Source organism: Astatotilapia calliptera, chromosome 7 (genome assembly GCF_900246225.1).
Source record: "Astatotilapia calliptera chromosome 7, fAstCal1.2, whole genome shotgun sequence".
NCBI classification, from domain to species: Eukaryota; Metazoa; Chordata; class Actinopteri; order Cichliformes; family Cichlidae; genus Astatotilapia; species Astatotilapia calliptera.
The window spans coordinates 43,170,583-43,182,949 of NC_039308.1; positions in this window are offsets into that span (position 1 = coordinate 43,170,583).

Consider the following 12,367-nt stretch of genomic DNA (forward strand, 5'->3'; position numbering starts at 1 on the left):
ATTCAACACCATCAGGCCGACCCTCCTGGGTGATAAGCTGGGTGAGTCCTTTGTCACGTGGTGCGAGCAGAATTATCTGCAGCTCAACGTGGCAAAGATCAAGGAATTGATTGTGGATTGTAGGACGACCAGGAAAACCTTGACCCCGTTTCAATATTTAGTATTTATAATCCTCCACAACGTGGACATTGTGGAGGACTATAAATACCTTGGAGTACACATAGACAATAAACTGGACTGGGTTAAAAACACTACTGCACTTTACAGGAAGGGCCAGAGTCCACTCTATTTTCTGAGGTGGCTGAGGTCCTTCAACATCTGTCGGACAATGCTCAGGATTTTCCATGAGTCTGTTGTGGTCAGTGCGATCCTCTATGCTGTTGCATGCTGGGGAAGCAGGTTAAGGGTTGCTGATGCCAACAGACTCAATAAACTGATCCGCAAGGCCAGTAACGTTTTGGGGATGGAGCTGGACTCTCTTAGGGTGGTGTCAGAGAGGCAAATGTTGTCCAAGATAACACAAAGTTGGACAATACGTCCCACCCACTGCATAACATGCTGACTAGCCACAGGAGCTCGTTCAGTGAGAGACTGAGATTACCAAAAAGCACCACTGAACGACACAGGAAATCATTCCTGCCTGTGGCCATCTCCCTGTACAACACAATCTAATACTCCGTAAACACTGCTATAGTTACATCTTTTTGCACACGCTCTTTCTTACTTATTAATGTTGCTGTCTATGGCAGATGTGGTTATATTTATTCATAACTACATCTGCCAACCCTGGATATTCATTATTTGGTGATTTGTATATATTGTATATATTGTGGTATTCCTTATATCTTAACATATTGCATTGCTAATAGTCTAGTCTGTTTTTGTTTTTGTTTCTATTAGTGTTACTGTACTGGAGCAACCGTAACCCACATAATTTCCCTAGGGATTAATAAAGTATTCTGATTCTGATTCTGATGTCTACTGAGGTATTTCCATAATGTTTCATTGCTTCCTTTTTTATAGGAATGTTTTCTTCGAACACTAAATAATTTCTGGAAATACATAATAGATATTCATTGATGATCCTTAGATGACGGCCTTTAGTTTTCCTACAATATGTTGCTGGCCTCTTCTGGGCAAAATGATAAACTGCAGCCATGATATTTACACAAACAGCTTTATTTCAAGCATTTTCTGTATTTATCTATATCTATGCATCTATAGAAAGCTATCATGCATGAACAATTCAAATATACACATAATTATCTAATAATTCACTGGCTTTACCAGAGCTGGCATGCTAGATTCTTGTTGTAGTACCACGTCACTGTGTATCCACTGAAGTGAAATGGTTTTTAGGCCTTTTTCTCGATGAACTGTCAGTTTGGATTGCGTGTACACAGTCCGAGCTGGTGTGTCTCATCTCTTCTGGAGGTAGTGTATGAGGACTTTCTCTGAGCTCAGAATGTGACTGGGTCTTTTGAAGTCCAGCGACTGCAGTTTCTGGATGCCTACGTACACACACATGCAAGCACACACAAAAAGGGAGGTGTTTAAACTGCCATGTCAACCAGACTTTATTATATTTATGCACATCAGTACACTCTTTTTCAAGAATATAGCAACAATGAAACTTTTTACAGTACATTTGATTATAAACCAACTTGAAGTGTAAGTCGTTTAAATCAGCTTTTTTATACCTCTACAGTAACAGTTTCTGAAGTGTGTAAAATGTGTTGCATAATGATAGAAATTCATTGGAATAAATGAACTTATTACTGCTTCTGAGTACAGTAAATTATTACCGTTCACATTAAGACTTCTGTTTCAATGTTCTTAGTTTCTCAGTCCAGAAATAAAAAGCCACGATCATGGGAGTTGCCATAATGAAACTATTTGTTTTCAGGTTACTCTGGATAAGTTTAGAAAGGCCCTGTAGGTTTTTGTCTCATGGTAGCCTGGCCTTCAGATTCCCTGCACCAGCAACCGTGGGTGTGATATTTCATAAAGAGTTTGAACTTTGCACACAGCCTCTGGAGGACAAATGGTGTCACTGCCTCTGTGGATGCCCTTTTCAGGTTGTGCTGCTCTCTTCAAACAGGAAAGAGCTGCGTCTAGACTGAAGAAAAAACAACCCAAACTTAAAAACCTTTATTTTCACGGGTTTACATTTAGGCTACTGTCTGTGTGTATAAATGGACTGATTCTTATATAGTGCTTTTCTACTCTACCTGAGCACTCAGAGCACTTTTATACAACTTGCCTTATTCACACCCATTCATACAAGTGTTTTTTCTGTGCTCTTTCTATCTAACATTCACATACATTCATACTCCAAGATCGGAGAACAACGTGGGGTTTGTATTTTGTCCAAAGATGTTTGGCCTGCAGACTGGACCAAACCAACAACCTGCTGATTAGCAGAAGACCTGCTACAGTGACCCAGTGTGTGCAGGTGTGTCTGTGTGCGTGCATGCACAGGTGTGAGAGTTTGTATGTTTGTGCTTTAACTTCAAGGTTGACTCTTTATGACATTTTGTTTTGTTGTTTTTGCTATAAGACATTGTAGACCTTCCACCATCCATCACATTTCTATCACTAATACATTTCAGGGTTGTGGGGGACTGAAGTCTATCCCAGCTGCCATGGGGGTGTAAGGGAGGTACACCTTGGACAGGTCACCTGTCTGTCACAGGGACCTACACACTGTTCTTTTTCTTTTTTTTTACAGTAAATTATAAGCCCATTGTAATGAAATATGTTTTATAAATAAAATGGACACTGATACTGGTAAATGGACTGGTTCTTACACATCACTTTTAAATTCTACCTGGGCACTGAGAGTGCTTTATACAACTTGCCTCAGTCATACCCGTTCATCTAAGCACTTTTTTTCTATCCTTTTTCTACACAAGTACTTTCTATCTAGCATTCACACTTCCATGGATGCATCGGAGAGCAACTTGGGCTTAGTTTCTTGACAAGGATATTTGGCATCCAGATCAAATGACCTGAGCCACAGCCAATCCATATTGATGCTGATGCTTTGGAAGCCTGTGTTCTGGCTGTCATGGCCGTCATCTCTTTGCCTCTAGCCTCAGCACAGGTATAGGTAGGTGGATCAGTGAACTATGTATATCTTGCCAGTCAATATGCAATTCAAGTTCTCTGAAATTAAGATACCAATCTGGAGCTGTGGGCCTCAGGAGGAGGAACGCATCAGACCATGGTTAAAGAATTGCCAGAGACTAGCAACGTGGAAGTGGCCACAACAATAATCGGGTAATGAATGTCAGAGTCTCTACACATTTTTTAAACCACATCCCGATCACCTCTCTGTAGTGCTGTGTGCATGAGCCTGATGTACACGACTTCCATAACTCGAGATAGAATTTCTCATTTAGATGTTACTACATGTGAGAACCAGAAGCTGTAAGAAGAGGAGAGCAAAATAACCAACACACCTGATTTTAAGTAATATAGAAACTGCATAATTTTCATACATCATAATGATGGATGATGGATTGAAATGCCCTGCAGGTATGCTGGTGAAAGCCATTAGAGAGAATCGTAATCCTTGATTTATACCCATGGGCCTTGTGAGACAAAAGGTCAGCAGCAGAAGATTGTATATAGATTTCAGGACACTGAACACTGTAAGGAAAGATGATTCACCTGGCCTACATGTGTGGAATGATTTCTACCATTAATGGTTGCAAGCACAAAATTTACTTGTGTGTGCAACCTGTTTTACTTATCACACACAATGACAGATGTTTAGAGAGTAATTTGGGATTCTTTTGCTCAAGGACTCTTACCAGAGTGGAGGAGCAGGGAGTCAAACCATTAACATTCTGAGTATTGTTAGGAGCAGTTTGGTTTGGGTTCAAGGAGGGAGGGAGCATATATTAGCCAGGGGAAACCTACACACAGTAATGCCAACTAGAGTTTATTTAACTGGAACTTGAGGCCATTAAATGCTGCAAACTGAGAAGGATAATTTGACAGGAGAATGCTTTACAGTGTACTGACAATAACGTGCTTGCCGAGTTATGGACAGCAAACCGAATACAGCAGAACTATAGAGAGTAGCTCAGCTTGCCTCTTTTGAGTCTGATAGTAGTGTAAGCAATAAATATTGTCTTTCCAGTTTTCCAGCAGGTTCCTGGTCAGTTTCAGTGCCCAGGAAAATATGATTTCACAGGAACTGCGACGATCAACCATTGAGCTAAATACTGTAAAAGAATGTAATGGAGAGTCTAAGAGCAATGGATGGATGCCAATGACGCCGGCATACCACTGTTTAAAAGGTATATATGATCTTGCCGGATAAGACAGTATGGAGTGTTTGTTGCAAAATGTGTTAAACATGATATACTTACTAAAGCTAGCTGACACAGAGCTGCTGGTTAGAATACAGTGGGGCAAAAAAGTATTTAGTGAGCCACCGATTGTGCAAGTTCCCTCACTTAAAATGATGACAGAGGTCAGTAATTTGCACCAGAGGTACACTTCAACTGTGAGAGACAGAATGTGAAAGAAAAATCCATGAATCCACATGGTAGGATTTGTAAAGAATTTATTCGTAAATCAGGGTGGAAAATAAGTATTTGGTCAATAACAAAAATACAACTCAATACTTTGTAACATATCCTTTGTTGGCAATAACAGAGGTCAAACGTTTACTATAGGTCTTTACCAGGTTTGCACACACAGTAGCTGGTATTTTGGCCCATTCCTCCATGCAGATCTTCTCGAGAGCAGTGATGTTTTGGGGCTGTCGCCGAGCAACACGGACTTTCAACTCCCGCCACAGATTTTCTATGGGGTTGAGGTCTGGAGACTGGCTAGGCCACTCCAGGACTTTCAAATGCTTCTTACGGAGCCACTCCTTTGTTGCCCGGGCGGTGTGTTTTGGATCATTGTCATGTTGGAAGACCCAGCCTCGTTTCATCTTCAAAGTTCTCACTGATGGAAGGAGGTTTTGGCTCAGAATCTCACGATACATGGCCCCATTCATTCTGTCCTTAACACGGATCAGTCGTCCTGTCCCCTTGGCAGAAAAACAGCCCCATAGCATGATGTTTCCACCCCCATGCTTCACAGTAGGTATGGTGTTCTTGGGATGCAACTCAGTATTCTTCTTCCTCCAAACACGACGAGTTGAGTTTATACCAAAAAGTTCTACTTTGGTTTCATCTGACCACATGACATTCTCCCAATCCTCTGCTGTATCATCCATGTGCTCTCTGGCAAACTTCAGACGGGCCTGGACATGCACTGGCTTCAGCAGCGGAACACGTCTGGCACTGCGGGATTTGATTCCCTGCCGTTGTAGTGTGTTACTGATGGTGACCTTTGTTACTTTGGTCCCAGCTCTCTGCAGGTCATTCACCAGGTCCCCCCGTGTGGTTCTGGGATCTTTGCTCACCGTTCTCATGATCATTTTGACCCCACGGGATGAGATCTTGCGTGGAGCCCCAGATCGAGGGAGATTATCAGTGGTCTTGTATGTCTTCCATTTTCTGATGATTGCTCCCACAGTTGATTTTTTCACACCAAGCTGCTTGCCTATTGTAGATTCACTCTTCCCAGTCTGGTGCAGGTCTACAATACTTTTCCTGGTGTCCTTCGAAAGCTCTTTGGTCTTGGCCATGGCGGAGTTTGGAGTCTGGCTGTTTGAGGCTGTGGACAGGTGTCTTTTATACAGATGATGAGTTCAAACAGGTGCCATTCATACAGGTAACGAGTGGGGGACAGAAAAGCTTCTTACAGAGGACGTTACAGGTCTGTGAGAGCCAGAGATTTTCCTTGTTTGAGGTGACCAAATACTTATTTTCCACCCTAATTTACGAATAAATTCTTTACAAATCCTACCATGTGGATTCATGGATTTTTTTTTCACATTCTGTCTCTCACAGTTGAAGTGTACCTCTGGTGCAAATTACTGACCTCTGTCATCATTTTAAGTGAGGGAACTTGCACAATCGGTGGCTGACTAAATACTTTTTTGCCCCACTGTATCTCATCATTTCAGTTCAATTCATTTTCATTTGTTCCAATTTTGAAGAGAAATCTCTTCACAACAGCCAACCAAATGATCAACACTCTCCAGGAGGTCGGCGTATCAATATCCAAGTCTACCATAAAGAGAAGACTGCATGAAGGTAAATACAGAGAGTTCACTGCAAGGTGCAAGCCACTCATAAGCCTCAAGAACAGAAAGGCTATATTCGACTTTGCTAAAAAACAAACAAACAAAAAACATCTAATAAAGCCAGTTCTGGAAAAAACATTCTTGGTACACATGAAACCAAGATCAGCCTCTACCAGAATGATGGCAAGAAAAAAGTTTGGAGAAGGCGTGGAACAGCTCATGATCCAAAGAGAACTACATCATCTGTAAAACATGGCAGAGGCAGCCTGATGGTTTGAGCGTGTATGGCTGTCAGTTGCTCTAGGACACTCGTGTTTATTGATGATGTGACACAGGACAGAAGTGGCTGAATGAATTCGGAGGTGTTCAGAGACATACTGTCTGCTCAAATCCAGCTAAATGCAGTCAAATTGATTGGGTTTCATAATGCAGATGGACAATGAACCAAAACCTACAGCCAAAGCAACCCAGGAGTTTATTAAAGCAAAGAAGTGGAATATTCTTGAATGGCCAAGTCAGTCACCTGATCTTAACCCATTTGAGCATTTCACTTGTTCAAGACTAAACTTCAGACAGAAAGGCCCACAAAGAAAGAGCAACTGAAAGCTGCTGCAGTTGAAAAGGAGGAAACCCAGCATCTGGTGATGTCCATGATTTCAGGACTTCAGGCTGTCATTGCCAGTGAAGGACTTTCAACTAAGTATTAGAAATTAACATTTTATTGTCAGTTATTTAATTTGTCCAATTACTTTTGAGCCCCTGAAATAAAGGGATTGTCTTAAAAATCCTTTAGTACCTCACGTTATTATGCAATCTTTTTGTTCAGCCCACTGAATTAAAGCAAAAAGTTTGCACTTCAACTGCATCTTGGTTGTTTCATTTAGAATTAATTGTGGTAATGTACAGAACCAAAATGATAAAAAAGTTGCCTGTATCCAAATATTTATGGAGCTAACAGTAATAACTGCAGTTAACTCAGAAAGACCAGTTGAAGAAAAAGAGTCAAAATAAATATCACTGGTCATGTAAATAGCAGTACATGATGTTATGTCTGTGAGTAGCTTTTTCCACATGTGACAGACACCGGGGCACATATTTTTTGACATACAAATGCACAAACACACAGACATCCATACACGCAGATGCACATGAATACTCAAAAATAGTAGCATATAGCAATAGTCAGTAATATCAGTAGGATTATTCCAGCTTTTGATGAGCACCATTGACAGTAACTACAGTCAGAGGTCCAGGGAATGAACACGTTTATCTAAATTGATCCTATAACCCACTCAATTTTCTTCCACTAGGCTATCAGAAGTCCACGACAGATTTAGCTCTACTAACGAAACATAAAAAGAGAGAAGCACAGAAAAGCAAAAGAGAGAAGCTCACTGACCACAAGCCCTCACAGACTCACTGGATGGATCACCATACCAAAAGAACTCCTCATTCGACGATCAGTTTATAGACCAAAATGGATTCTAGTCCATAATATCTTCCAGTCTTCAGTAGTCCAATGATGGTGTTTCATGGCCCAGAGAAGCCTCTTTGTCTTATTCTGATGTCTTAGTAATGGCTTTCTTGCTGCATCTCATCCTGTCAAACCTACAGCTCGAAGGCTTCCTTTCACAGTTGAAGCTGAGACTTGCTTACTACGACTACTATTAAGCTGTGAGCTGCCTATCACGCAAGCTGTTAACTCTCAGAAACTTGTCCTCTGGTTCAGTTTTCTGCATAAAGATTACTTAAAGCATAACTTACATATATAGTAGAACTATTATAATATGTCCACTTTATCATAACACTGAATATGGGGGAACTGTCCTCACTGTGAATGCTTACAGGCTGCAGCCTATGAACAAATAAAACTACTTCAGCTGTTCACAGTGGGTCACCACAGCGGGTAGAGCTCCATATTTGATATGGCAGACTTACATGAACTGACAAAAATGTCCCTCCAGACACAATCCTCTCCGGATTTGGCTCTCCTCTTTGGAGCTTTTGCTGTTCAGCCAAATGTGTAAACCACTGCACTGTGGTGCTACTACATGAGTGAAATACATGTTGTGTATTTTGGAATGATATTTCATCTTTAGGCTGCTTCTTTGAGGTTACTACTGCAGTGATTTGGCACTATATAGAAAGAACTGAATTTAACTAAATTATCCAAAAATTGATTATGACTGCGGAAGTAAGTTGTAATTCAGCTCTTCACTTTTTTTTTACCTGGTGCTGAGTGGCAAACTTTTGAAGTTGAAGTCTTGAAGCTGTGAAGTTTTGAAGCTCCCATTCTTGAGGGTTTTTTTTTTTTGTTTGTTTTTTGCCTTTTGCTTTTTTTAATGACTTCATCGACAGCTACATTTTTTCCTCTGTTTTTTTGACCACAACAAAGAATGGGAGGGAATCTCAGTATTTTATTTGTTTCTATAATGGCTGACATCCCATGTAAACATCCCATGGAACATGACCACATGGTAAGTAACACTCTACACTCTCTCTGTAGGATCTACAAAACTTCTTCAGTCATATTCAGTAAGGGCTGACTTAGACTTTATCGTCCTGTGAAGGAACGTTTCTATGGCTTGAATATTAAACTGTTAGAATGCACAGAGGGAGCTTGTCTTTGCTGTTGCAATTTGAAACCAACATGTTGTTTGGATTTCTTCATCACTTGAGGCAGAGGTCCTCCAAATGACTGTGGCTGTGGTGAATGGATGTGGATAATTAATGGATTTAGGCCATCCTGCGACCAATTACTGCACACGCAGCTGAGCACTTTCATCTATTTCAACTCCACTGACAATTTCAGAAAATCTTTCATTTTCTATTTAATCTCTTTATTGTATCATATTAAACTATGACTGCCTGAGACCTGATTTTTTTTTTTCATTTTTTACTTATCTATACATGTATCTGTCTATTTATGGCTGCTGTAACACAGGAATTTCCCAGCACGTGAGATAAATTGGGCGTGGGGAGTGGTGGGGGGTAGAGTTGTTGATATTTTTTGGCCCATTGATAAGGCACTTCAAAGTTGGGTTACGTGAATGCAATTTTATTCCATTTTGAATGGAAACAAGTTATTCTCTGTTTATTTTTTGTACTTTTTGGTTTTCTTTTCTGTTATTCTCAAGTTGGTATGAGGAATCCATTTCTTTTTTAGTACCCATTTCACCTACCTCATCTCTTCCTTATATATCCCTTTAGAATAACTTTGCTTAAGGATACTATGTTAATAAGTCTTTCAGAAACAGAATGAGATAAAATCATGCCATACTGTACCTCGGATCACTGCATACCAGCCAAGGAGGCACTGCTTCAAAACACTGTTGTTGTCCTCTGAGACAAACCTCCTGCCATCTGACAACAAAAATTGGAGAAGACACTTTGTGCTAACACTGATCTTCTTACATGTATGATTCTCAGATGTACTGTAAAATAAAAAAGTCAAAGCTAACACAACTAACAGCTGAACTCAAGAGCTTCTACGGGAGATCAAGTGTGTTACTGATATGTTTTAATAAACATATGGTTCTGGGGCGCACAAGCGAAATGAGAATTATAGGAAGTGACATGTATAACCAGATTTACTTATTTTAAACAACCCAATCTCAACAAGCTTGAATCATAAGATGTTCTTTTTATTATTCCAAAATACATTGTGAAGATTTGTGTTACAAAATTATACAAAATGTAATGCATATGCAATAACAGTAAACTGAGTGCAGAAAATTGAGACATATTATTAAAAAGTTGGGATGATTGTTTTTTAAAAAGTTTAAATTAGAACTAAAATGAGTTTGACATCCCCGATATAGAGAGAAAAAGCGTCTGTGTTGTGGTTAAACTCACGTTTGCCCTTCAAGTACATCATGGACTGAGGGCCCCAGTGGATATTCAGCTGAAGGGGAAATACACAACAAATGTTTCCTGGTAAAATATGTGTTACAGAAAATCAGTGGAACAAGTGAGTGGCTATGAGTTTTACCTTCTGCGCATAACAGTAGTCAACAAACAGGCAGATGACTAAAGTACATGTCCAGATAACTGCCACTTTCGTCATCTGGGAATAAAAAGCAAACAAAAAAAATGTTTGTTGTCCAATATTTTGTATCCTGTACATCAACATGCCAACATTGTAAGAATCAGAAAAGTGTGTTAAGCTTCATATCACTTTATCATGCCGAAGAGCTGAAATTGGCACATGTTGAATGTATGTTGCATATTTTATATACATGTATCTGTAAATAAAATGTTTTCAAAAATCCAAGAATAGGTCAACAAAGTTGTTGCCTTTACTTTAATATAATTCATCCATTCATCCATTCATTAGTGACAAATCAGTAACACAGTAGATTAAAATAATTGTGTCTATTAGTCAAAAACAATGCAACTAGTAAAATAATTGAAATCCAAATATAAAATAATGTAGTAGTTAAAGGCATGAAAAAATGTCATACACACACACACACACACACACACACACACACACACACACACGTGTGTGTGTGTGTGTGTGTATATGACATTTTCACTAAAAAAATACTAAAAAAGCTGATGAATCTACTTTAAATAGGATGCCCCCAAAGAAGCAAAAAAACCCCCCAAACTAATAAAAAAACAACACACACACACACACACACACACACACACACACACACACACACACTTATTTCCACTTACTATATCTGCTGTAGCGATAGCATTCAATCCAGTTGCAGCATGTGTGAGTGTGGGTCAGAAAGATATTCCAGTCTGCTTATATCTCCAATGAAAAGCAGGAGTAACACGTTCGATCCAGCCCCACATGAAGCCTGGCAGGACTCCTGTTTACTAAGAGCTAAAAAACAGACTGACGTCAAGACTGTGAGGTGCAGTGAGGAACATCAATCGTGGATCTGTTATATGAGGTCTATAAGTGGTGTGTTTGTGTGTGAATGTGTAACATTGTCCCAGTGAGTAACAGATATTTTATATGTTTACTGTTTTATTGTTGCTATTTTCATGAAATGTTTCCTAATATCAGAAATTATTATTCTTAAAAGTTTCTGTCATTCATTATCATTTATTGTGTCATTCGTTATCTGAGTCCATGGCCCTAATTTTCAGTTCATACATTCTAATAAACTGGAGATTTAAATGTTATACATGCATGACTTCATGACTTTCATGTGTGTGTGACACATGAAAAGAGGTAATTTTGCAATTTCGTTGACCAGGTGCTGTCCGCCGTGCTTGAGCATTTCTGCAGCATTTCTGCAGACACCATGTCCAGACCCGGTGATTGTCCAAGTCAGTGGCTCGGTTGGGTGTACTGAAGGCGAACGTGCTATCGACTGGACACTGGTTCAAGGTGTCTTTGAAGTGTTACAAACAAAAAAAAACATTATAGTAAATGTACATCTGAAAGGAATGGCTTTATATGGCTTTATATGCCACCACAACTACCTAAACTTTATTTACACACAAGCTGATTATTTCTTTGGACAGTGTTGCAGACTCAATGTGTGTAACACTTTCTTTTTCAGATCTAGTTGCTATCGGGAAAAGAAAACAGCTCAGAAGATTGGCTTAAAGTAGACATTGTAAGGCGTTGTGGTGTGGATGTGGAGAAGAGAGGACCCAAACAGAGGTTGGTGAAGGATGTACACATTTTTTTAATGTAAAGGCAGGATGAACAAAACATGAGACTGACTGGCTGAAGGGTGAGCTAACTCAACTGGAAAACTGGCACGTGGGATTGACGATAACAAGACAATGAACTGAGGGAAACTGAGAGCTTAAATACACAGGCTAATGATGATGATGATAAGAGACTGGTGAGTACACAGCTTAACTTAATCTAACTTATCTCTTGTTCTGCTTCCTGTGTTATAACACACGTAGACAGGTGGTTAACACAGTAAGACAGGAAACACATGGAAAATAAACAGTGAATATGAACAAACTGAAACACTGGGTCAACAACCCATGAACCCTGACAGACATAGAGATAAAGATGACTTTATTGTTGCTATACTTCGGCATCGTACTCTCTAGTTAGCTAACTTAAACTAATGCAGTTATATTAGCAGCAACCAGCCAACCTGGTGATGTCACTCTCGCTACTAGCACATAATAGTGCTATACTTCCTCTACAAACTTTAAGCACTTTTTTCTTAAATCCAGCTTCAAAGTGTGAGTGTCTCAGTGCTGAATTTGACAGCT